General features: G+C 42.2%; 1 protein-coding gene across 1 annotated transcript in view; it reads right to left on the bottom strand.

Annotated features, from left to right (window-relative positions):
• The window catches only part of LOC143810078 (protein kinase C delta type-like), a 116,138-nt gene extending 89,483 nt beyond the window's left edge, over nucleotides 1-26,655 (bottom strand). The window contains exon 1 of the mRNA XM_077292966.1: nucleotides 26,495-26,655. The gene's annotated coding sequence lies outside the window, so the exon portion shown is untranslated. The remainder of the gene's footprint in view (nucleotides 1-26,494) is intronic.
• Between the last annotated feature and the right edge of the window lie 278 nt (nucleotides 26,656-26,933).

Here is a 26,933-nt window from a genome sequence, read left to right as displayed (position 1 = left end):
TGCGCTCTGCATAAGTAGAGTTAGGTGGGATTTGCTTTGCCGCTCAATACTGTCTTCATTTATTAGTTAGAGCTGCTTTTATACTTTTACATTATTTCTAATCCGAGCTAGTGTTACAAGTAAGGAAAGGGACTTAATCAGGGTTATGGTTAGGCCCGGGGCTAGGCTTAGGGCTGGGGTTAGGGACCAGATTAGGAATAGAGTTAGGATTATATAGGATTATATATGATTAAGAATAGGGCTAGAGCAATAAAATTATTACATAAAAAATGTAGTAAGAAAATGAAAAGCAAACAAATATAATAATTCATAACGTTTAATATTTTGAAATTTTGAGATCTGATTTCAGCAAAAAGCAGAAAAAAATAAAAACAAATTAAGACATAAAATCTCAAAGTATAATTACATCAGTATTTTCCCATATATTACAATTTACTGGCAATACTGGGGTTATGGAAAGGACGCAGGGAGCGCTAATGCTTCATGGGTTAGGGGGCACATACTTGTATTGTCCTGGGTGCCTGTAACCCACACTGGACCAGTGTGCTATCAGCATAGTGTACAGCAACCAGCAAGTTTTCGTATTTAACTTTTTCTGCATTTTTTCATCTGTCGCCTAAAAGACAACAGGTAAATATTAAATGTACTACAAACATCAGGCTTATTATTGTGTGATGCTCACTTTAGGTGAGTTTTTTTTTACAAAAAGCCCTAAATGTGACGTTTCGTTCATGTGTTTTCCCAAAAGTTTCTTTGTAGGACTTGAAAAGGTATAAAAAGACATAAACATATCTGAATTAAATAAAATATCATCTGGGAAAATCTGGTAACAATATGAATGAAAACAGAGTTTCTTACAAGCAAAAAAAATCCACAAAAACTATGGGTGAAAATAATCTACTGTTGGTCTTTATGAAAGATGTTTCTGTGCTCTTAAAGAGGTTGTTTCATCTTGTCCTCTGAAGGACACTGCTCTCCTGGCTTCCAGCTCGTTGGGGGTATTGCGCTGTTGTTTAAAGAGGTTTCCCTCTACTAGGACAACCCCTTCTCAATCTAATTATTTGCCCCTGTTAAAATAAAAACACCTGTGCTCCCCTCCCGTGCCAGCGCAGATCCAGTAGTGTCACAGCTCACAGAGATCAGCTTTCATTATTTAAATTGCTCTGATATTGTGAAATCGGCTCTGTGAATTGGCTGTTATGGGCAATTGTATGGTGCAATTTCTCCTGTTATCTTGTGAAAATGCAATATTTGAAGCTAAAAATAAGTTTTGTTGGGAAAATGTGATTTTTTTAAATTTTCATGTTCTGTGAAGCACCTGGGGTTTCAAGGTGCTCACCACATATCTAGATAAGTTCCCTGAGGGGTCTAGTTTCCAAAATGGTAAACAAACAAAGTTCTAAATCATGTCAATATGAAATTATTATTATATGCCCGGCTTATACACATTGATACTATGTAAGGAAGTTATTAATTAAATCATTGTAAAGCCAATGTGTAATGTAGAGTGTTCATAATTTACTTGCTGACAAAATTTAATTGGTAATATACACATGGAGGGAAAAAGGAAGGAAAAGCAAAACCCATGTAGGGTTTCCTGTCAGCAGACGCTTCCACCCCTATCATTCTGTGTGGGGGGCAGTGCGGCTGCTGACGGGCAGAGGGGGGCCCAGTACGGGCGCTGACACCGGGCTTCCCTGGCTCACGGGCCACATTGTAGTGGCGTGGCCCACCACCATTGGTGGTACACCACTGCATATAAGAGCAGAACTCAATATGGCAGATACTGCAGACATTTGACACAAGGCATACACAAGGATTTCTAAATATACGGCGTATGGTGCTGATAAACAACCGCAATGCTCATGAAATAACCTCCTAAGAGACGGAAAATCCTCATACAAATATCACTAGGATTATTATTATTTATTATTATAGCGCCATTTACTCCATAGCGTTTTACATGTGAGAAGGAGAATACATAGTAATAACAGGTGCAATAATCCTGACCAATACGAGTCAGCAACTGGTACAGGAGGAGCGAGGACCCTGCCCCCGAGAGCTCACAGTCTACAGGGGGTGGGTGAGGATACAGAAGGGAGGGCAGCGCTGGTCGTGCAGCGGTGTGGTGGAGCGAGGGCTACTGCAGGTTGTAGGCTTGTCGGAAGACGTAGGCCTTCAGGTTCCTTATGAAGGTTTCCACAGTAGGTGAGAGTCTGATATGTTGGGGTAGAGAGTTCTAGAGTAGGGGGAATACACTGGAGAAACCTTGTATGTGAATGTGGAAAGACTAAATGAAAGGGGAGTAGAGAAGGAAATTGTAACATTATAACATTGGCAACAAATATGGCAACTTCTAGGACGTTTACTGCAGAGAAAGTCATTTAAGGAGTTATTCACTACTGGTCAACCCCTTCTGAGTGCTGCAGAGCAACAAAGTAAAAGCACTCCATGTTTACAGGAGACTCAGTGCCAGCATCGTTGGAATGGCGCCATTCCAGGAGGTATGTGTATTTAATTTATTTCAGACACTGCAGCATTTAAAGGAGTTATGTCCCCAAGGTTTTAACACCTAATCTGAGATCTAATATATTTAGAATTATATATCTATATAGTGTGATATATAAAGAGAAATGTGTCACGTATTGAGCTGCTTGCTGTAGTTTTGATAAAATCACTGTTTCATCAGCAGGAGATTAACACTAGAGGACTGCTGCAAGATAGTCATCCTTATACATGAGCTCTGTATAACTCCACCACTGATTCGGAGCTTTCTGCCTATGCACAGTGTACATATACACAGAATGCTTCCAATCAGTGTTGTTAGCAGGGTTATACAGAGCTCAGCATCAAGAGAACTGGTAAATCTGCAGCTGATAAGACTGTCATTTTATCAAAATTACACCATGTAGTCCAATAAGTAGTATATCATTGGTATAAGGGTATCTGCCCCTATATCATGCTGCTCTCAGATACAGTAACAAAAAACTGCTGACAGATTCCCTTTAAAAAGGTGCCAGCATTTTCCATATCTTGTGGTAAATCTCATCAGAGCTGAACCTGGACATTACACAATGATAAGAACATGTCACCATGATTCGGGAACAGATAACTCTGACCATGTTATATTGGTAAACTGCCTATAACACCTATAATCTTCTGCACTAATATAAAACTGGTTTTGGTAATTTTTCATTATAAAGGTTCATTTGATGTAGAATCATTTCGCTGACTTTTTATCCCCGGATTACATGTGGAGATATAAAACATGTACAATAACTTTCTCTGTAATTGATAGTTCTTTTTCTCTACTTACCTGAGCCTCCTGGGTACTTCTGCAGGTCTTTTTTTTCCTGAATGTTGGTCTTAATAATTGGTGTCTTTCCTTCCTCTGCACAGTCCAGGCTGATTCTTCTGTTCTTTCGTCCTTTACTCTGGACAATGACGTCTTCATCCACTCGGTCCATCTCTGGGGTTGGAGACCTCTTCTGTCCTGCGTCTGGATTCTTCCTCTTTTTGCCCTTCCTTTTGGGCTTTTTGATTGAAGACTTCTCATCAGCCAATGAGCCGAAGTGTCTTTTGGTCTTCACTCCTTCACTCTGGGCAATGACGTCCTCATCCACTCGCTCCATTTCTGGGGTGGGAGACGTCTTCCGTCCTGAGTCTGCTTTTTTAATCTTGCTTCCCATCCTTTTTGGTTTTTTGATTGAAGACTTGTCATCAGCCGATGAATCCAAGTGTCTTCTTTTCCTCTCCCTCTTCCTCCCTACAAACTCTTCTTTCTCTATATTAGCGCTTTGCTTATAATCCACAGACAGATTCTTCACCTTCACCATCAACTCCAACTGTCACTTTCCTCAACTGTCAACTGAGCGCACGGGCACCTGGATGGCACTGGTCATGTGATCAGTAACTGACCAATAGGATTCCAGGGTATATGCTATAGGAATGTATCAACTTGATATACGGGTTGTAATAAAATTAAATCTTTTTCTGTTTTTAGTTAGTTGATCTAATCTTTATCTTTGCAATTTTCCATCACTTGAGTATTATCTCACAGAAATTGTTAGGATTGTTGGGCCTATTTTAACAATGTTCTGTATTATTTGTCCACACAACAATCAATAAACTGTATACCTGACCATTGTATTTATTGAGAATCAGCTGAGAGCTCGACATTATTTGCATCGAGTGGATGTGAACAAAGCAAGCAATATTAGTTTCTCATCTACTGCTGTACTCAGTATAAGCAGTGGCTGAAATGACAAAGCTAAGGATAATAATGTTTGTTTTGATTCCTGCCTATGCAGAGCACAGAAGTCTGTGACAAACTGATTTTGACTTCAGTGCCATGTATAAGCAGTGACTATGGTGACAGAAGATGAGCAGCTAATTATTGGAGACAGCTCCAATCATTTGCAGTGCATATAACCAGTGTTCATTCATTAGCTATTTATTTTCTGTTGTCTTTGTTCCTGGCTATGTAGAGCAGACCACACCAGATAAGTTTGCCATAGGCTACTGTACTCTGCTTAGGCAGCATCTTCTATGATAAAGCTGACTTCATTATACTGAGATTTGTAATTTTGGTCTTTGCTTAGGTAGAGCGCAGCAGCCACTGGCAAAATCATCCCACCTTGTGCGCTCTGCATAAGTAGAGTTAGGTGGGCATTTGCTTTGCCGCTCAATACTGTCTTCATTTATTAGTTAGAGCTGCTTTTATACTTTTACATTATTTCTAATCCGAGCTAGTGTTACAAGTAAGGAAAGGGACTTAATCAGGGTTATGGTTAGGCCCGGGGCTAGGCTTAGGGCTGGGGTTAGGGACCAGATTAGGAATAGAGTTAGGATTATATAGGATTATATATGATTAAGAATAGGGCTAGAGCAATAAAATTATTACATAAAAAATGTAGTAAGAAAATGAAAAGCAAACAAATATAATAATTCATAACTTTTAATATTTTGAAATTTTGAGATCTGATTTCAGCAAAAAGCAGAAAAAAATAAAAACAAATTAAGACATAAAATCTCAAAGTATAATTACATCAGTATTTTCCCATATATTACAATTTACTGGCAATACTGGGGTTATGGAAAGGACGCAGGGAGCGCTAATGCTTCATGGGTTAGGGGGCACATACTTGTATTGTCCTGGGTGCCTGTAACCCACACTGGACCAGTGTGCTATCAGCATAGTGTACAGCAACCAGCAAGTTTTCGTATTTAACTTTTTCTGCATTTTTTCATCTGTCGCCTAAAAGACAACAGGTAAATATTAAATGTACTACAAACATCAGGCTTATTATTGTGTGATGCTCACTTTAGGTGAGTTTTTTTTTACAAAAAGCCCTAAATGTGACGTTTCGTTCATGTGTTTTCCCAAAAGTTTCTTTGTAGGACTTCAAAAAGGTATAAAAAGACATAAACATATCTGAATTACCGTATATACTCGAGTATAAGCCGACCCGAGTATAAGCCGACCCCCCTAATTTTGCCACAAAAAACTGGGAAAACTTATTGACTCGAGTATAAGCCTAGGGTGGAAAATGCAGCAGGTACCGGTGAATTTCAAAATTAGAAATAGATACTCCATACCATTCATTATGGCCCCATAGATGCTCCACATAAAGCTGTGCCATATATAATGCTCTGCACCGTTCATTATGGCCCCATAGATACTCCACATAAAGCTGTGCCATATATACAATGCTCTGCACCGTTGCCCCATAGATACTCCACATAAAGCTGTGCCATATATACAATGCTCTGCACCGTTGCCCCATAGATAGCTGTGCCATATATATATATGTCAACACTGAAAAGGATGACACAAGGTCAGAGCTATAGCTTAGAAAAAAACTTTATTGAAGATTACAAGCAAATGTACGGAGGGAAATATGGCTACACAGAGGGAACGCTATAAAGATGACAGGGAGGCATGTACCTAGGACAGCAAGCCTTAATAATTACACCGCAGTGTTACCCATAAAAAATAATCAAAAAGCTGTATAAAGTAACCTTAAAAAAGAAATAAAAATAAAGAAAAACACATGGATAAAGTCATACTATGCGGTATGCGGTATTTAAATGCGGTATTCCGTATGCAGGTTACCATAGGACGCACTAATAATCATAGTAGTATATATAGTCATAGTAAAAAGTCCCAACTGGCAAAGAAAGGCATTATGGCTTAGTTAGTCCGCAATGTTATCCATAAAAAATAAACAAAATGTATAAAGAAACTTAAAAACAAAACAGACATAAAGAAAAAAATGGGTAAGAAAATGCTATGCAGTACTTAGATGTGGTATTACATATGCCAACTATGAGCGGACACAATAGTAGCCATGATATACAGTCACACTAATAGTCCTGACTAGTGGCATAATACTAGTATAGTAAGTGCGGCTCAGTGACCAAGTACCTACCGCAAAGAAAAGGCTGACAATCCCAGGGACGTACCTCCCGCCCCAACGCGCGTTTCGGTGCTCTCACCTTCGTCAGGGGGCATTAATGAAGTGTGCACACAGGGTTTAAAAAGAAGGAACGACCCGGAAATGAACGCGGACAAAACCGGAAGTAGTCGCTCGGTACCATGGAAACCCTTACACCGCAGCGCCCAGCGAGAGGTGGAGTAAAAGATTCTTTTATAGCGCTTAATTCCTATCATGATATATAGTAAGACTCCCCAGTTGTATAGGCATCTTCATTGAGTTGTTTCATTCACTTCTTTTTTATTAGGTGGTTCCTTCTGCACCTGCGTGCCTCTGTGGGGGTGGTTTGATGCCGGCGATCGCATGGGGCCCCTGTGATCTCCGGCGTTACTCCACCTCTCGCTGGGCGCTGCGGTGTAAGGGTTTCCATGGTACCGAGCGACTACTTCCGGTTTTGTCCGCGTTCATTTCCGGGTCGTTCCTTCTTTTTAAACCCTGTGTGCACACTTCATTAATGCCCCCTGACGAAGGTGAGAGCACCGAAACGCGCGTTGGGGCGGGAGGTACGTCCCTGGGATTGTCAGCCTTTTCTTTGCGGTAGGTACTTGGTCACTGAGCCGCACTTACTATACTAGTATTATGCCACTAGTCAGGACTATTAGTGTGACTGTATATCATGGCTACTATTGTGTCCGCTCATAGTTGGCATATGTAATACCACATCTAAGTACTGCATAGCATTTTCTTACCCATTTTTTTCTTTATGTCTGTTTTGTTTTTAAGTTTCTTTATACATTTTGTTTATTTTTTATGGATAACATTGCGGACTAACTAAGCCATAATGCCTTTCTTTGCCAGTTGGGACTTTTTACTATGACTATATATACTACTATGATTATTAGTGCGTCCTATGGTAACCTGCATACGGAATACCGCATTTAAATACCGCATACCGCATAGTATGACTTTATCCATGTGTTTTTCTTTATTTTTATTTCTTTTTTAAGGTTACTTTATACAGCTTTTTGATTATTTTTTATGGGTAACACTGCGGTGTAATTATTAAGGCTTGCTGTCCTAGGTACATGCCTCCCTGTCATCTTTATAGCGTTCCCTCTGTGTAGCCATATTTCCCTCCGTACATTTGCTTGTAATCTTCAATAAAGTTTTTTTCTAAGCTATAGCTCTGACCTTGTGTCATCCTTTTCAGTGTTGATATGTAAAATATGATGATAGGTCATATAGTCCTTGGTACTAATGGTATTAATACCTATTTAACTATATGTAACCATGAGATGTTTCTATATGAGTTGTTACATATATATATATGCTCTGCACCATTGCCCCATAGCTGTGCCATATAGTGCTCTGCACCGTTGCCCCATAGCTCTGCCATATAGTGCTCTGCACCGTTGCCCCATAGCTGTGCCATATATATAGTGCTCTGCACCGTTGCCCCATAGCTGTGCCATATAGTGCTCTGCACCGTTGCCCCATAGCTCTGCCATATATAGTGCTCTGCACCGTTGCCCCATAGCTGTGCCATATATATAGTGCTCTGCACCGTTGCCCCATAGCTGTGCCATATAGTGCTCTGCACCATTGCCCCATAGCTGTGCCATATAGTGCTCTGCACCATTGCCCCATAGCTGTGCCATATAGTGCTCTGCACCATTGCCCCATAGCTGTGCCATATAGTGCTCTGCACCGTTGTCCCATAGCTGTGCCATATAGTGCTCTGCACCGTTGTCCCATAGCTGTGCCATATAGTGCTCTGCACCGTTGCCCCATAGCTGTGCCATATAGTGCTCTGCACCGTTGTCCCATAGCTGTGCCATATAATGCTCTGCACCATTGCCCCATAGCTGTGCCATATAGTGCTCTGCACCGTTGCCCCATAGCTGTGCCATATAGTGCTCTGCACCGTTGTCCCATAGCTGTGCCATATAGTGCTCTGCACCATTGCCCCATAGCTGTGCCATATAGTGCTCTGCACCGTTGCCCCATAGCTGTGCCATATAGTGCTCTGCACCGTTGCCCCATAGCTGTGCCATATAGTGCTCTGCACTGTTGCCCCATAGCTCTGCCATATAGTGCTCTGCACCATTGCCCCATAGCTGTGCCATATAGTGCTCTGCACCGTTGCCCCATAGCTGTGCCATATAGTGCTCTGCACTGTTGCCCCATAGCTCTGCCATATAGTACTCTGCACCATTGCCCCATAGCTGTGCCATATAGTGCTCTGCACCATTGCCCCATAGCTGTGCCATATAGTGCTCTGCACCGTCCATTATTGCCCCATAGCTGTGCCATATAGTGCTCTGCACCGTTGTCCCATAGCTGTGCCATATAATGCTCTGCACCATTGCCCCATAGCTGTGCCATATAGTGCTCTGCACCGTTGCCCCATAGCTGTGCCATATAGTGCTCTGCACCGTTGTCCCATAGCTGTGCCATATAGTGCTCTGCACCATTGCCCCATAGCTGTGCCATATAGTGCTCTGCACCGTTGCCCCATAGCTGTGCCATATAGTGCTCTGCACCGTTGCCCCATAGCTGTGCCATATAGTGCTCTGCACTGTTGCCCCATAGCTCTGCCATATAGTGCTCTGCACCATTGCCCCATAGCTGTGCCATATAGTGCTCTGCACCGTTGCCCCATAGCTGTGCCATATAGTGCTCTGCACTGTTGCCCCATAGCTCTGCCATATAGTACTCTGCACCATTGCCCCATAGCTGTGCCATATAGTGCTCTGCACCATTGCCCCATAGATGCTCCACATAAATATGTGCTGCTGCTGCCGCTGCAATAAAAAAAACAAAAACACATACTCACCTGTCTTGCTTGCAGCTCCTCGGCGCCATCTTCCCGGCGTCTCTCCGCACTGACTGATCAGGCAGAGGGCGGCGCACACACTATATGCGTCATCGCGCCCTCTGCCTGCAGTCACTGCAGACTGCAGAGAGACGCCGGGAAGATGGCGCCGACGCCCGGCGTGTGGAACCAGGACAGGTGAATATGCGATACTTACCTGCTCCCGGCGTCCCGCTCCTTCCCCCTGCCTGTCTTCGGTGCCGCAGCCTCTTTCTCTGTCAGCGGTCACCGGCACCGCTTCATTAGAGAAATGAATAGGCGGCTCCGCCCCTATGGGGGGCGGAGCAGCCTATTCATTTCTCTAATGAGCGGTCCCACGTGACAGCTCAGGGGAAGAGGCTGCGGCACCCGGAGACAGTGGGACGTGCAGGGGGGGCGCCAGGAGCCCCGGAAGCAGGTAAGTATATGACAGTGCTCACCCGCCGACCCCACCACCGATCATGACTCGAGTATAAGCCGAGGGGGCACTTTCAGCCCAAAAATTTGGGCTGAAAATCTCGGCTTATACTCGAGTATATACGGTAAATAAAATATCATCTGGGAAAAGCTGGTAACAATATGAATGAAAACAGAGTTTCTTACAAGCAAAAAAAATCCACAAAAACTATGGGTGAAAATAATCTACTGTTGGTCTTTATGAAAGATGTTTCTGTGCTCTTAAAGAGGTTGTCTCATCTTGTCCTCTGAAGGACACTGCTCTCCTGGCTTCCAGCTCGTTGGGGGTATTGCGCTGTTGTTTAAAGAGGTTTCCCTCTACTAGGACAACCCCTTCTCAATCTAATTATTTGCCCCTGTTAAAATAAAAACCCCTGTGCTCCCCTCCCGTGCCAGCGCAGATCCAGCAGTGTCACCGCTCACAGAGATCAGCTTTCATTATTTAAATTGCTCTGATATTGTGAAATCGGCTCTGTGAATTGGCTGTTATGGGCAATTGTATGGTGCAATTTCTCCTGTTATCTTGTGAAAATGCAATATTTGAAGCTAAAAATAAGTTTTGTTGGGAAAATGTGATTTTTTTAAATTTTCATGTTCTGTGAAGCACCTGGGGTTTCAAGGTGCTCACCACATATCTAGATAAGTTCCCTGAGGGGTCTAGTTTCCAAAATGGTAAACAAACAAAGTTCTAAATCATGTCAATATGAAATTATTATTATATGCCCGGCTTATACACATTGATACTATGTAAGGAAGTTATTAATTAAATCATTGTAAAGCCAATGTGTAATGTAGACGGTTCATAATTTACTTGCTGACAAAATTTAATTGGTAATATACACATGGAGGGAAAAAGGAAGGAAAAGCAAAACCCATGTAGGGTTTCCTGTCAGCAGACGCTTCCGCCCCTATCATTCTGTGTGGGGGGCAGTGCGGCTGCTGACGGGCAGAGGGGGTCCCAGTGCGGGCGCTGGCACCGGGCTTCCCTGGCTCACGGGCCACATTGTAGTGGCGTGGCCCACCACCATTGGTGGTACACCACTGCATATAAGAGCAGAACTCAATATGGCAGATACTGCAGACATTTGACACAAGGCATACACAAGGATTTCTAAATATACGGCGTATGGTGCTGATAAACAACCGCAATGCTCATGAAATAACCTCCTAAGAGACGGAAAATCCTCATACAAATATCACTAGGATTATTATTATTTATTATTATAGCGCCATTTACTCCATAGCGCTTTACATGTGAGAAGGAGAATACATAGTAATAACAGGTGCAATAATCCTGACCAATACGAGTCAGCAACTGGTACAGGAGGAGCGAGGACCCTGCCCCCGAGGGCTCACAGTCTACAGGGGGTGGGTGAGGATACAGAGGGGAGGGCAGCGCTGGTCGTGCAGCGGTGTGGTGGAGCGAGGGCTACTGCAGGTTGTAGGCTTGTCGGAAGACGTAGGCCTTCAGGTTCCTTATGAAGGTTTCCACAGTAGGTGAGAGTCTGATATGTTGGGGTAGAGAGTTCTAGAGTAGGGGGAATACACTGGAGAAACCTTGTATGTGAATGTGGAAAGACTAAATGAAAGGGGAGTAGAGAAGGAAATTGTAACATTATAACATTGGCAAAAAATATGGCAACTTCTAGGACGTTTACTGCAGAGAAAGTCATTTAAGGAGTTATTCACTACTGGTCAACCCCTTCTGAGTGCTGCAGAGCAACAAAGTAAAAGCACTCCATGTTTACAGGAGACTCAGTGCCAGCATCGTTGGAATGGCGCCATTCCAGGAGGTGTGTGTATTTAATTTATTTCAGACACTGCAGCATTTAAAGGAGTTATGTCCCCAAGGTTTTAACACCTAATCTGAGATCTAATATATTTAGAATTATATATCTATATAGTGTGATATATAAAGAGAAATGTGTCACGTATTGAGCTGCTTGCTGTAGTTTTGATAAAATCACTGTTTCATCAGCAGGAGATTAACACTAGAGGACTGCTGCAAGATAGTCATCCTTATACATGAGCTCTGTATAACTCCACCACTGATTCGGAGCTTTCTGCCTATGCGCAGTGTACATATACACAGAATGCTTCCAATCAGTGTTGTTAGCAGGGTTATACAGAGCTCAGCATCGAGAGAACTGGTAAATCTGCAGCTGATAAGACTGTCATTTTATCAAAATTACACCATGTAGTCCAATAAGTAGTATATCATTGGTATAAGGGTATCTGCCCCATATATCATGCTCCTCTCAGATACAGTAACAAAAAACTGCTGACAAATTCCCTTTAAAAAGGTGCCAGCATTTTCCATATCTTGTGATATAGCTCATCAGAGCTGAACCTGGACATTACACAATGATAAGAACATGTCACCATGATTTGGGAACAGATAACTCTGACCATGTTATATTGGTAAACTGCCTATAACACCTATAATCTTCTGCACTAATATAAAACTGGTTTTGGTAATTTTTCATTATAAAGGTTCATTTGATGTAAAATCATTTCGCTGACTTTTTATCCCCGGATTACATGTGGAGATATAAAACATGTACAATAACTTTCTCTGTAATTGATAGTTCTTTTTCTCTACTTACCTGAGCCTCCTGGGTACTTCTGCAGGTCTTTTTTTTCCTGAATGTTGGTCTTAATAATTGGTGTCTTTCCTTCCTCTGCACAGTCCAGGCTGATTCTTCTGTTCTTTCGTCCTTTACTCTGGACAATGACGTCTTCATCCACTCGGTCCATCTCTGGGGTGGGAGACCTCTTCTGTCCTGCGTCTGGATTCTTCCTCTTTTTGCCCTTTTGGGCTTTTTGATTGAAGACTTCTCATCAGCCGATGAGCCGAAGTGTCTTTTGTTCTTCACTCCTTCACTCTGGGCAATGACGTCCTCATCCACTCGCTCCATTTCTGGGGTGGGAGACGTCTTCCGTCCTGAGTCTGCTTTTTTAATCTTGCTTCCCATCCTTTTTGTTTTTTTGATTGAAGACTTGTCTTCAGCCGATGAATCCAAGTGTCTTCTTTTTCTCTCTCTCTTCCTCCCTACAAACTCTTCTTTCTCCATATTAGCGCTTTGCTTATAATCCACAGACAGATTCTTCACCTTCACCAGTCAACTCCAACTGTCACTTTCCTCAACTGTCAACTGAGCGCACGGGCACCTGGATGGCACTGGTCATGTGATCAGTAACTGACCAATAGGATTCCAGGGTATATGCTATAGGAATGTATCAACTTGATATACGGGTTGTAATAAAATTAAATCTGTTTCTGTTTTTCTGTTTTTAGTTAGTTGATCTAATCTTTATCTTTGCAATTTTCCATCACTTGAGTATTATCTCACAGATAATGTTAGGATTGTTGGGCCTATTTTAACATGTTCTGTATTATTTGTCCACACAACAATCAATAAACTGTATACCTGACCATTGTACTTATTGAGAATCAGCTGAGAGCTCGACATTATTTGCATCGAGTGGATGTGAACAAAGCAAGCAATATTAGTTTCTCATCTACTGCTGTACTCAGTATAAGCAGTGGCTGAAATGACAAAGCTAAGGATAATAATGTTTGTTTTGATTCCTGCCTATGCAGAGCACAGAAGTCTGTGACAAACTGATTTTGACTTCAGTGCCATGTATAAGCAGTGACTATGGTGACAGAAGATGAGCAGCTAATTGTTGGAGACAGCTCTAATCATGTGCAGTGCATATAACCAGTGTTCATTCATTAGCTATTTACAGTCATATGAAAAAGTTTGGGCACCCCTATTAATCTTAAGCTTAATGTTTTATAAAAATGGTTTTTTTTGCAACAGCTATTTCAGTTTCATATATCTAATAACTGTTGGACACAGTAATGTTTCTGCCTTGAAATGAGGTTTATTGTACTAACAGAAAATGTGCAATCTGCATTCAAACAAAATTTGAGAGGTGCATAAGTATGGGCACCCTTATCATTTTCTTGTTTTAAATACTCCTACCTACTTTTTACTGACTTACTAAAGCACTTTTTTTGGTTTTGTAAGCTCATTGAGCTTTGAACTTCATAGCCAGGTGTATGCAATCATGAGAAAAGCTACTTAAAGTGGCCACTTGCAAGTTGTTCTCCTGTTTGAATCTCCTCTGAAGAGTGGCATCATGGGCTCCTCAAAACAACTGTCAAATGATCTGAAAACAAAGATTATTCAACATAGTTGTTCAGGGGAAGGATACAAAAAGCTGTCTCAGAGATTTAACCTGTCAATTTCCACTGTGAGGAACGTAGTAAGGAAATGGAAGAACACAGGTACAGTTCTTGTTAATGCCAGAAGTGGCAGGCCAAGATAGACATCAGAAAGGCAGAGAAGAAGAATGGTGAGATCAGTCAAGCACAATCCTCAGACCACCTCCAGAGAGCTGCAGCATCAACTTGCTGCAGATGGTGTCACTGTGCATCAGTCAACTATACAACGCACTGTGTTTTTTTGCCGCCATGCATAACGCCTTTTTGTATGACCAAACAACTCAATCTTGGTTTCATCAGTCCACAGGACCTTCTTCCAAAAAGAAATTGGCTTCTCCAAATGTGCTTTTGCATACCTCAGCCGACTCTGTTTGTGGCGTGCTTGCAGAAATGGCTTCTTTCGCATCACTCTCCCATACAGCTTCTCCTTGTGCAAAGTGCGTTGTATAGTTGACCGATGCACAGTGACACCATCTGCAGCAAGTTGATGCTGCAGCTCTCTGGAGGTGGTCTGAGGATAGTCCTTGACTGATCTCACCATTCTTCTTCTCTGTCTTTCTGATGTTTTTCTTGACCTGCAACTTCTGGCCTTGACAAGCACTGTACTTCTTCCATTTCCTTATTATGTTCCTCACAGTGGAAATTGACAGGTTAAATCTCTGAGACAGCTTTTTGTATCCTTCCCCTGAACAACTATGTTCAATAATCTTTGTTTTCAGATCATTTGACAGTTGTTTTGAGGAGCCCATGATGCCACTCTTCAGAGGAGATTCAAACAGGAGAACAACTTGCAAGTAGCCACTTTAAGTAGCTTTTCTCATGATTGCATACACCTGGCTATGAAGTTCAAAGCTCAATGAGGTTACAAAACCAAAAAAAGTGCTTTAGTAAGTCAGTAAAAAGTAGGTAGGAGTATTTAAAACAAGAAAATGATAAGGGTGCCCATACTTATGCACCTGTCAAATTTTGTTTGAATGCAGATTGCACATTTTCTGTTAGTACAATAAACCTTTTTTCAAGGCAGAAACATTACTGTGTCCAACAGTTATTAGATATATGAAACTGAAATAGCTGTTGCAAAAAAAAACAATTTTTATAAAACATTAAGCTTAAGATTAATAGGGGTGCCCAAACTTTTTCATATGACTGTATTTTCTGTTGTCTTTGTTTCTGGCTATGTAGAGCAGACCACACCAGATAAGTTTGCCATAGGCTGCTGTACTCTGCTTAGGCAGCATCTTCTATGATAAAGCTCACTTCATTATACTGAGATTTGTAATTTTGGTCTTTGCTTATGTAGAGAGCAGCAGCCACTGGCAAAATCATCCCACCTTGTGTTCTCTGTATAAGTAGAGTTAGGTGGGCATTCGCTTTGCCGCTCAATACTGTCTTCATTTATTAGTTAGAGCTGCTTTTATACTTTTACATTATTTCTAATCCGAGCTAGTGTTATAAGAAAGGAAAGGGACTTATTCAGGGTTATGGTTAGGTCCGGGGCTAGGCTTAGGGCTGGGGTTAGGGACCAGATTAGGAATAGAGTTAGGATTATATAGGATTATATATGATTAAGAATAGGGCTAGAGCAATAAAATTGTTACATAAAAAATGTAGTAAGAAAATGAAAAACAAACAAATATAATAATGCATAACGTTTAATATTTTGAAAATTTGAGATCTGATTTCAGCAAAAAGCAGAAAAAAATAAAAACAAATTAAGACATAAAATCTCAAAGTATAATTACATCAGTATTTTCCCATATATTACAATTTACTGGCAATACTGGGGTTATGGAAAGGACGCAGGGAGCGCTAATGCTTCATGGGTTAGGGGGCACATACTTGTATTGTCCTGGGTGCCTGTAACCCACACTGGACCAGTGTGCTATCAGCATAGTGTACAGCAACCAGCAAGTTTTCATATTTAACTTTTTCTGCATTTTTTCATCTGTCGCCTAAAAGACAACAGGTAAATATTAAATGTACTACAAACATCAGGCTTATTATTGTGTGATGCTCACTTTAGGTGAGTTTTTTTTTACAAAAAGCCCTAAATGTGACGTTTCGTTCATGTGTTTTCCCAAAAGTTTCTTTGTAGGACTTGAAAAGGTATAAAAAGACATAAACATATCTGAATTAAATAAAATATCATCTGGGAAAATCTGGTAACAATATGAATGAAAACAGAGTTTCTTACAAGCAACAAAAATCCACAAAAACTATGGGTGAAAATAATCTACTGTTGGTCTTTATGAAAGATGTTTCTGTGCTCTTAAAGAGGTTGTCTCATCTTGTCCTCTGAAGGACACTGCTCTCCTGGCTTCCAGCTCGTTGGGGGTATTGCGCTGTTGTTTAAAGAGGTTTCCCTCTACTAGGACAACCCCTTCTCAATCTAATTATTTGCCCCTGTTAAAATAAAAACCCCTGTGCTCCCCTCCCGTGCCAGCGCAGATCCAGCAGTGTCACCGCTCACAGAGATCAGCTTTCATTATTTAAATTGCTCTGATATTGTGAAATCGGCTCTGTGAATTGGCTGTTATGGGCAATTGTATGGTGCAATTTCTCCTGTTATCCTTGTGAAAATGCAATATTTGGAGCTAAAAATAAGTTTTGTTGGGAAAATGTGATTTTTTTTTATTTTCATGTTCTGTGAAGCACCTGGGGTTTCAAGGTGCTCACCACATATCTAGATAAGTTCTCTGAGGGGTCTAGTTTCCAAAATGGTAAACAAAGTTCTAAATCATGTCAATATGAAATTATTATTATATGCCCGGCTTATACACATTGATACTATGTAAGGAAGTTATTAATTAAATCATTGTAAAGCCAATGTGTAATGTAGAGTGTTCATAATTTACTTGCTGACAAAATTTATTTGGTAATATACACATGGAGGGAAAAAGGAAGGAAAAGCAAAACCCATGTAGGCAGCACAGGCACCACACAGAAGAACAGTAAGCTAATCAACTAGTGACTTTGGCCAGAGGGGATGGTGCAGGGCTATCCAGAGTGCTGGATTACATTATAATAAAGGAATACATTGTATGACCCATTACTCCCTCATAATACACTGAGCCTTTGTGGTGCCAGTATCAGCACCTGTAATATTGTAGACTGCAGGAGAGTATCAAGGAGTGCTATTAGAGAAAAACAGCATGGGCTGGGATATATCCATCTTGAGACTATACAGGAGTCTCAGAATGGTGCTCTATAGGTGGAATGGGCAGGCACTGAGGGTGGGAGATGTAGGGCAGACACAGCTCTGGCAGAGACCCTAGAGCCTACTGCCTCCTGGGAAATGTAGTCTACAGGCACAGAGTGAGAGAAAGAGTGAGAGATCAGAATTAAGGCAACAACAGGCCACAATAATGGATGAATGGGAGCTAAAAAAGAGAAATAAAACCAACATTGGGTTATTTAACTCATCACAGTGACAAACCCATCATTTTTTTTCTCGTGCCTGAGAAGCCCCCTAAATTTACCTTGGATTTTATCTACATAATAAGTAATCTGCTTTTTCTTGATCTGCAGTGACCAATTCCCCTTTACCATTATTTAGGGGACGACACAACTGTGCTGGTTTTTTTTTTCTATTCTTATATTTAAAGGGATTGTCCGGGCTCTTTTCCTATTCTGTGTGTGTACCTAGGCTGCAGAATGCTGACAGTTTGTAATATATGTATCATCCATATATGTATATGGTGGGGAAAATAAGTACTTGATACACTGCCAGTTTTGCAAGTTTTCCCACCTACAAAGAATGAAGAGGTCTGTAATTTTTATCGCAGGTACATTTCAACTGTGAGAGACAGAATCTAAAAATTTAAAATATTTATTTAAAAATCTTTTTTAAATAATTAAATTGCATTTTATTGCATGAAATAAGTATTTGATCACTTACCAACCAGCAAGAATTTTGGCTCTCACAGACATGTTAGTTATTCTTTAACCCCTTAACCCCAGGAGCTTTTTTCGGTTTTGCGTTTTCGTTTTTCACTCCCCTCCTTCCCAGAGCCATAAGTTTTTTATTTTTCCATCAATACGGCCATGCGAGGGTTTATTTTTTGCGGGACCAGTTGTGCGTTTGAACGACACCATTGGTTTTAGCATGTCATGTACTAGAAAACAGGAAAAAAAATCCAAGTGTGGTGAAATTGCAAAAAAAGTCATAGTTACTCACCGATAACGGTGTTTCCGGAGCCCATGACAGCACACCAGAGAGAGGGGATCCGCCCTTCAGGGACAGGAAACCTACAGGATAAAAGGGCGGTACCTCTCCCCTGCATCAGTTTTGTTTACAGAGCATCGGAGGTCCTCCAGGTTAGTCACAACAACAAAAAAAATACAATTTAACGTATCTCTTAGTAAGTAAACACCGTGTCTATATGGAAAACCACTTCACACAAAATAATGTGCTCACCGCACACGTGATGAGGGGGGGAATAAGCAGGTGCTGTCATGGGCTCTGAGAAACACCGTTATCGGTGAGTAACTATGACTTTCTCAGTCGCCCATGACAGCACTACCAGAGAGATTTTCAGAGATATTGCTTAGGGAGGGACCACAGCCTGTAGAACCCTTCTTCCGAAGGTCAGGTCAGATGAAGAGGCTAGGTCTAAGCGGTAGTGTCTGAAAAAGGTTGAAGGTGATGACCAGGTGGCCGCTTTACAGATTTGATCTAATGGTACCTCCGACCTTTCGGCCCAGGAGGTCGCCATAGCCCTCGTAGAGTGGGCTTTCAGTCCCTCTGGAACAGCATTTCCGGTGGATGAGTACGCCAAGGCTATTGCGTCTGTCACCCATCGAGCAATAGTGCCTTTAGAAGCTTTGAGTCCTTTCCTAGGCCCCTGGAAGCAGATAAAAAGAGACCCTTCCTTCCTATGCTGCTGGGTGATTTTAAGGTATTGGGCTAGACACCTTTTCACATCTAGTGTGTGGAATTTCTCTTCCTTCTTATTTCTAGGGTCTGGACAAAAAGAAGGAAGTATTATTTCCTGAGATCTATGAAATAAGGATGCAACTTTTGGCAAATAGGCAGGGTCTGTTTTTAGTATAACTCTATCATCCAGGATTTGTGTAAATGGATGGTTTGCGGATAGGGCTTGGAGGTCACTTATTCTATGGGCCGAAGTCAGGGCTATTAGGAGGGCCGTTTTAAGTGAAAGAATCTTAAGAGGGAGTGATTCTAAAGGCTCGAACGGGGATTCTGTTAGGGCTGACAATACTAAGTTCAAATCCCAGGATGGTAACCTCCGTATAGTTACGGGTTTAGACCTTGCGGCTGCTCTGACGAATCGTACTACCCAAGGGTTGGCTGCTATGTTTTCGCAGTATAATGCTCCTAGAGCTGCTATTTGTACCTTTAATGTACTTACTGAAAGGCCTAAGTCTAACCCTTTTTGTAAAAACTCTAGTATTTCAGTGATTGGGACCCCGTCCTGCAATCTTACCCCCGAGGATGATAGAAATTTTTTCCAGGTTTTACCGTAAATTTTTGTAGTCACAAGTTTCCTACTTTTCATTAGAGTGGACACTAGTTTGTCAGAAAAACCTCTTTCCCTCAATAGTGACCTCTCAAATACCATGCTGTCAGATGTAAATTCTCTGACTGAGGGTGGAACACCGGTCCCTGAGACAGGAGGTCCGGAAGATCCGGAAGGACCCAGGGATCGGTGATCGATAGCATCCTCAGCCATGAGAACCAGGCTCTCCTGGGCCAGAAGGGGGCTATTAGGATGAGACTGGATCTGTCCTGCCTGACCTTCCGCAGGACTGCTGGAATGAGAATGGTGTGGGGAAAAGCATACGCCAGTGTTTGTGTCCAGGGAATTGTGAATGCATCCACAGCCTGAGGGTTCCCCCCGGGATCTAGGGAGCAGAAGGCTTCCACCTTCCTGTTGTGAGAGTTGGCAAAGAGGTCTATCACAGGGACTCCCCATAGATCTGTGATTTTGTTGAAAATCCCCTGATTTAGAGACCACTCTCCCTGTCTTAATTGGGTACGACTCAAGAAGTTCGCTTTCTGGTTTTCTACTCCCTTTATGTGTAGGGCTGATAGGGAAAGAAAGTTGTTTTGAACCAGGCTGAAAATTTCGGAGGTGGTTCTCATTAACGTTTGGGATCTGGTTCCCCCCTGGTGGTTTAAGTAAGCTACCACTACTCTGTTGTCCGAGAATACTCGGACATGGTGACCTTGTAACTCGTTTAGAAAGTACAGTAAGGCATGCTTTACCGCTCTCAGTTCTTTTTGATTTGAGGAGGACACTAGCTCCTGATTTGTCCATAACCCCTGAGCGATTCTGTTGTCCAGTTGAGCCCCCCACCCTGTGGGACTTGCGTCTGTAGTGACTATCTGAGATGTCTCTATCACCCAAGGAACTCCCTTTGACAAGTTGCTGGGATTTAACCACCAGGCTAGGGAACGAATAGTAGGCAAATCTAGAGTCATGCGACCTTCTAATCGCCCCCCCAGTAGTTTCTGGTTTTTTAAGACGTCCCCCTGGATGGGTCTTGTGTGGAGTTGCGCCCACTGAACTGCTGGAAGGCAAGCAGAGAAGGACCCCAGTAGTGACATCGCCTTCCTTAAGGTACCTTCACACGAAACGACATTATAACGATATCGCTAGCAATCCGTGACGTTGCAGCGTCCTCGCTAGCGATATCGTTTCGTTTGACACGCAGCAGCGATCAGGATCCTGCTGTGATGTCGCTGGTCGCTGAATAAAGTCCAGAACTTTATTTGGTCGTCCGATCGCTGTGTATCGTTGTGTTTGAAAGCAAAAGCAACGATACCAGCGATATTTTACACTGGTAACCAGGGTAAACATCGGGTTACTAAGCGCAGGGCCGCGCTTAGTAACCCGATGTTTACCCTGGTTACCAGCGTAAAAGTAAAAAAAACAAACAGTACATACTCACATTGCGTCCCCTGCAGTCTGCTTCCTCCTCTGACTCAGCGCCGCAAAGTGAAAGTGAAAGCAGCACAGCGGTGACGTCACCGCTCTGCTCTCACTGTACGGCGCTCAGTCAGTCAGGAAGTGGACGCAGGGGGACGTGAATGTAAGTATGTGCTGTTTGTTTTTTTTAGATTTTACGCTGGTAACCAGGGTAAACATCGGGTTACTAAGCGCGGCCCTGCGCTTAGTTACCCGATGTTTACCCTGGTTACCAGGGGACCTCGGCATAGTTGATCGCTGGAGAGCGGTCTGTGTGACAGCTCTCCAGCGACCAAACAGCGACGCTGCAGCGATCGACATCGTTGTCGCTATCGCTGCAGCGTCGCTTCGTGTGAAGGTACCTTTAGAGTCATGGTAGGGTTCGTACGTGCTTCTGACACTAAGTGAATTATTTTTTGTTTTTTGTCGTGTGGCAGGAGACACATTTGAGAATTTGAGTCTAAGATGAGACCCAAAAATTCTTGAACCCTGGCTGGTTCCAGCTTCGACTTTTGGAGGTTCACTAACCACCCCAATTTTTTTAAAATGTCTATGACTCTGTCGCGTTGCTGGCAGCAGAGTTCGGCCGAATTGCTCACAATCAAAAAATCGTCTAGATATGGAATAATCAAGACATTTTCCTCCCTCAGATGCGCCATCATCTCTGCTATCAGCTTGGTGAAGACGCGAGGGGCAATTGATATACCAAATGGGAGAGCCTTGTATTGGTATTCCTTTGTCTGTCCTTTCATGACTACCGCTAGTCTGAGGAATTTCTGAGAAGTCTTGTGGATGGGGACGTGATAATATGCATCGCTGGGATCTAGAACTATCATAAAACAGTTTGGAAACAGATTTTTTATCGTTGACTTTATTGACTCCATTTTGAACCTCTGGTTTTTTACATAGGTGTTCAACTTCCGTAAGTTTATTATGGTTCAGAAGGTTCCGTCTGGTTTGGGCACCAGAAACAATGGAGAATAAAATCCCATTCCCCTCTCTAGAGGGGGGACCTCTTGGATGACAGATTTGTTTAGTAGTTTTATGATTTCTAGCTCCAGGGCTTCTTGCTGAAGGGGAGACGACCTCAGCGGTGTTACCACCTAGTTCCTTGGGGGTAAGGATAGAAAGTTTATGCGGAGCCCTTCCCGTATTAGATTTATAATCCAAGGGCTGGACGAAATTTTCTCCCAGGCCGGGAGGAATTGAGATAATCTCCCTCCCACCCTGGGAGAGATGTCACTTGGAGGGGTTTTTTTTATCGCGAGGGGAGTTACCAAAGAGGAACCCTCTATCCTTTCTTCTCCCATCATCCCATCGGGTTTGTTCTCTTGGTGGTCTCCTTTTAAAGAATTTTCTGTTCCGAAAGGGCCGCTTATTATATGTTGGGGCAAGGACGGGAAACCCTTTCTTTTTATCACCCGCTTTTTGCAGGATATCATCCAGAGTTTCTCCAAAGAGGAATTTGCCCTCACACGGGATGGAACAAAGTTTCTGTTTAGTTTGCAAGTCTCCTGGCCAGGTTTTCAGCCACAAGGTTCTACGTGCTGCATTTGAAAGGGCTGCGGATTTGGATGTCAATTTAATTGAATCAGCTGAAGAATCTGCCAGGAACGCCGTAGCTCCTCTAATCATAGGGATAGACTCTAAGATTTTATTTCTCGGGACCCCATCTCTGAGCTGTTTTTCTAGGTTATCAACCCAGATCATTAGGGACCGTGACGTGCAAGCTGCCGCTATGGTAGGCCTTAAGCATCCTCCTGCTGACTCCCAGGCCCCTTTGAGAAAGGTATCTGCCCTCTTATCGAGAGGGTCTTTCAGGGTTCCCATGTCCTCAAACGGTAAGGCAAACTTTTTTGAGGCTTTAGCCACCGCAACATCTAGTTTGGGGGCTTTATCCCATGTAGCAGAAGCCTCATCTTCAAAGGGGTACTTCCTTTTAATAGAGGGGACCGATGCGTTTTTCCTTTCTGGTTTCTCCCACTCCTTTTTAATTAATGCCTGTATATTTTCGTTAAGGGGGAATACTTTACGCTTCCTTTGAGATAGTCCCCCAAACATAATGTCCTGAACAGTTTTGTCAGGACGGGTGTCCAGAACCCCCATTGTAGATCTTATCGCCTTAACAAGGCTATCGACCTCCTCTAGGGGGAAACAATGACGACCTCCACTCTCGTTAAACGAAGAAGAGGATGAGGAGTCATGCGTATCTGAGCTCTTACTCCCTGAATAGGAAGGGTCAGAATCCGCAGGGGAAATAGGCTGTTTTTTAGTAGTCTTCCCACTTTTAAAGGAATTAAACGCGGTCTCAACTTCCGATTTAATTACGGACCGTAATTCGGAGGCAAAGTTTGGGGTCTCCTCACAGAGGACTCGTTCTATACAAGACCCACATAGCTTTTTATCCCACGTCTGTGACAAAGCTCATAGCAATCCGGCATCAACATCCATAGAGGTCTTAAGGAGACCTCTGGTTGTCATGCCAACACACCGGTGACCCAACGCCCCAACGCAAGTTTCGTCAAGACTTCCTCAGGTCAGGAGGCGTGCGTTAGGGAGGGGTTTTTGGCTATTTCTACATGGTCCGGCCAATGGGAACACTGTTACAAGCCTCTAATAACAAGTCACATCCGTTCGCCTCTAAGAAGTAAAGCGCAGTCGCAGAAGCACCCACTCTGATCCTGTACTGACAGCGCATGCGCCGCCTCCATGACAACCCACAGAACCTTCGCGCGAGCGGCTGTGGAACGCAAGCACACAAGACCGTCATGGAGACGGTGATTGCATACCGCGCTCCTGGCGCCGCCCCCACAAAGATGCAGAGCCAGGAAGGCCATGCATGCGCACCAAGATCCAGCTGATGCAGGCACGATCTACACAGTCAACAAAGCTATGAAATATCATGTGACTAATAATTACTACGGTGTCACAAAATGTGAATTGTATAATATACAAAACAAGGGGATAAATAGTGATAAACTTATGAAGGAATGGATGACACAAAAAGTTTGTCAACATATTTGATCAGAGTATGGAGTGAAAATATGAAAAATGATTACACTAAGCGTGAAAAATAAACATACAACAATAAATATAATACATGGTGAGAATATACTCACAAATATAACATATAAACAAACAATAATTAAGTATGCAGAGAACAGTGACAAAGTGAGACTATAAATCTAAAACACCATAGCTAATGGGCAAAAAAAGAAAAATTAACCCAGATTGACTCAATATTTAAACAAATCTCAGCATTTCAAATATGATAACACATCAATATTATCCAGTAGACGTCACATCATTATATCGTTTTCCGGTCAATAGACATGATGCGTACAGGCATAGAGATCTGAGATCATTGTTGGAAACTCTTTGACGTCAACTGGAAAGCAACTTTCATAGGAATGAGGCTGTAGCCAAGGATCAATACACTATGCAGGATGCACATCGCACAGGCATGCATGAACCAAAAGGCCCAAACTGAAATATTAAAAAAGTTTAAAGAAGAAAAACAGAAATTAGTAACATATAAATTAAAAACACATTATAAAGTAAATTAAAGCCAAATCCCCACCCCCCTAAAAAACATGTATGATGTCATTCTAAAAAAGACCCAAAACCGAAACTCTCATTAAGGCCTTCCGGGGTAACTGTATTGAGCCGATAAATTCAACAGCTTTCTACCTTAGCCAGGGCTTTAAACAGATCACCACCCCGTGGACCCAAAGAGACCTGATCGATTGCTTTAATTTTTAGTTTGCTCGCATTGCACTCATGATGTAGAAAAAAATGCCAAGGAAGAGTCTTTAACGACTTCACATCCTTAGCCGTCCTGTCCTTTTCTATGTCACGTATGTGTTCTCTTGTTCTTAGTTTGAGTTCCCGGGTTGTCATCCCAATGTAAACTTTGTTGCATGGACATTGGGCGTAGTAGATTACCCCTTTTGAGGCACAGGTAAGTCGATGACCAATCTTAAAGGTACGATTCCCCTGAGAATTACTAAATTATTTGCTCTTAATGTGATTCAAACTGCCTATACAAAAAGTACATGGAAAAAAGCCATGTATAGGTTCGTTCGCCTCCTTCAGATTTTTGCCACTTGGAGAATAATGGCTCCGGACAAGCAAATCACGGAGATTATCCGACCTCTTGGCAGTAATCAATGGCTTAACCAGAAGAAAATTTTTCAAAATTGAATCAGAGCATAAAATGTCCCAATGTTTGGTTATTATTTCAGTAAAAGCTTTCTATTGCCAATTGAAAGGGGTAATCAACCTCACCTGTACATCTTCCTTACTTTTAGATGAAGTCTGATAAAGGAGTTCATTACGAGATGTTGAACAGGCTCTCTTATAGCCACAACGAATTTGCCTATGACTATATCCCCATTCCCTGAAACGGCAATAAAGATCCTGAGCCTGACTTTCAAATTTCTCCTGGCTAGAACAAATTCGCTTGATCCGTAAATGTTGTCCAATAGGAATTCCGATGATGGTTGATTGGCGATACGATGAACTTGCATGTAGCAATGTGTTTGTTGCTGCGGGTTTCTGGTAAACATTGGTCTCTATCAATCCCTGAGAGGAGACACAAACATCCAAATCCAAAAAATCGACTTGTCGGCCATGGGAGAAGGTACGCTTAATATTGCTGTTATTTGTATTAAATTTTAACATAAATTCATTTAATTGTTCAATTGTTCCTTCCCATATGAAGACTATATCATCAATATAGCGGATCCAGTGGTGCACCTTATCAATGTGCTCCACTGGATCCCTAAGGAAGTTTCCTCTCTCCCAGGCCCCCAAGAATAAGTTGGCATAGGGCGGAGGACAGGCGGCCCCCATGGCGGTCCCCTGAAGCTGGAGATATATTTGGACAGAAAACATAAAACAATTGTGTGCAAGAATAAATTGAAGAAGCTGTAAAATAAATTCAGCCAACGGTTTGTCCACATCTCCAGCCTCAAGGAACCAAGAGACCCCCCTGAGTCCGTCTCATGCCTGATGGATGTATACAAGCTCTCTATATCTGCTGTCACAAGGATTATATTTTCTTGTACAGACAAACCATCAAAACTATGCAAAGCTGCTGTAGTATCTTGAATGAATGACGGGAGTGTGTTTACTAGAGGTTTGAGATAAAAGTCAATAATTTGGCAGGCTAATTCACAGATCCACTCATTCCCTGGATTTTGGGAATAAGATAAAAGGTAGGCATCCTAGGTTTGATCAAAACAATAGCATCCTTCAGTTTTTTTGGGATAGTGCCCATCTCAAAAGCATGTGTCACAATTTTATCTGACAGCAATTTTTGGGCCTGTTTTTCATATTGGTGATTAGGCCATATGACCACATTACCCCCCTTATCAGCCTGCTTAATTGTCACATCAGTCCATTTTTGCATTTCCTTAATAGCCCTATTTTCACTTTGATTTCTGCTACAAAAATTACTAGAACACAGTTGTTCAATGTCACCGGAAACCATTTTTACAAACACATCAACTGCAGGACACGTACTTAAGGCAGAGAATTGTTTAGATTTGTTATGCAGATGAGTTGGAAAATTACTCACCGAAGTTGGATTCTGTTCGTCCAACAGGGACGAAAATAGCAACCACCTGTTGATCCTCAACTGCATCCAACTGACAAGTAGAAGTGGATTTCTCATAATATCTTTTCAGAATCAATTTCTAAGTGAAAAGGTGAACATCTTTTACCGCCGTGAAGGGATCTAAGGATTTTGCAGGAGAAAAAGTTAAACTTCGTTGTAAGAGGTCTTCCTGCTCTGGGGTTAGAACATGATCAGATAAATTAATTACCTTAGGTTGATCTTTTCTTAATCCCTGTTGTTTTCTAGAGGGACCATGATTATTCCATCTCCCACCAAATCTAGTTTTCATATTAAAGGATCTGGATGTATCCATTTCCTGTGTAGATGTTTGGCTTGAGAGAGAAGCAATGGAAGTAATGGATGAACTCCTAGATGAAAGTTCATTTTTTTCTTTTTTATA

Source organism: Ranitomeya variabilis, chromosome 2 (genome assembly GCF_051348905.1).
Source record: "Ranitomeya variabilis isolate aRanVar5 chromosome 2, aRanVar5.hap1, whole genome shotgun sequence".
Lineage (NCBI taxonomy): Eukaryota > Metazoa > Chordata > Amphibia > Anura > Dendrobatidae > Ranitomeya > Ranitomeya variabilis.
This window is presented reverse-complemented; position numbering and strand designations above follow the sequence as displayed.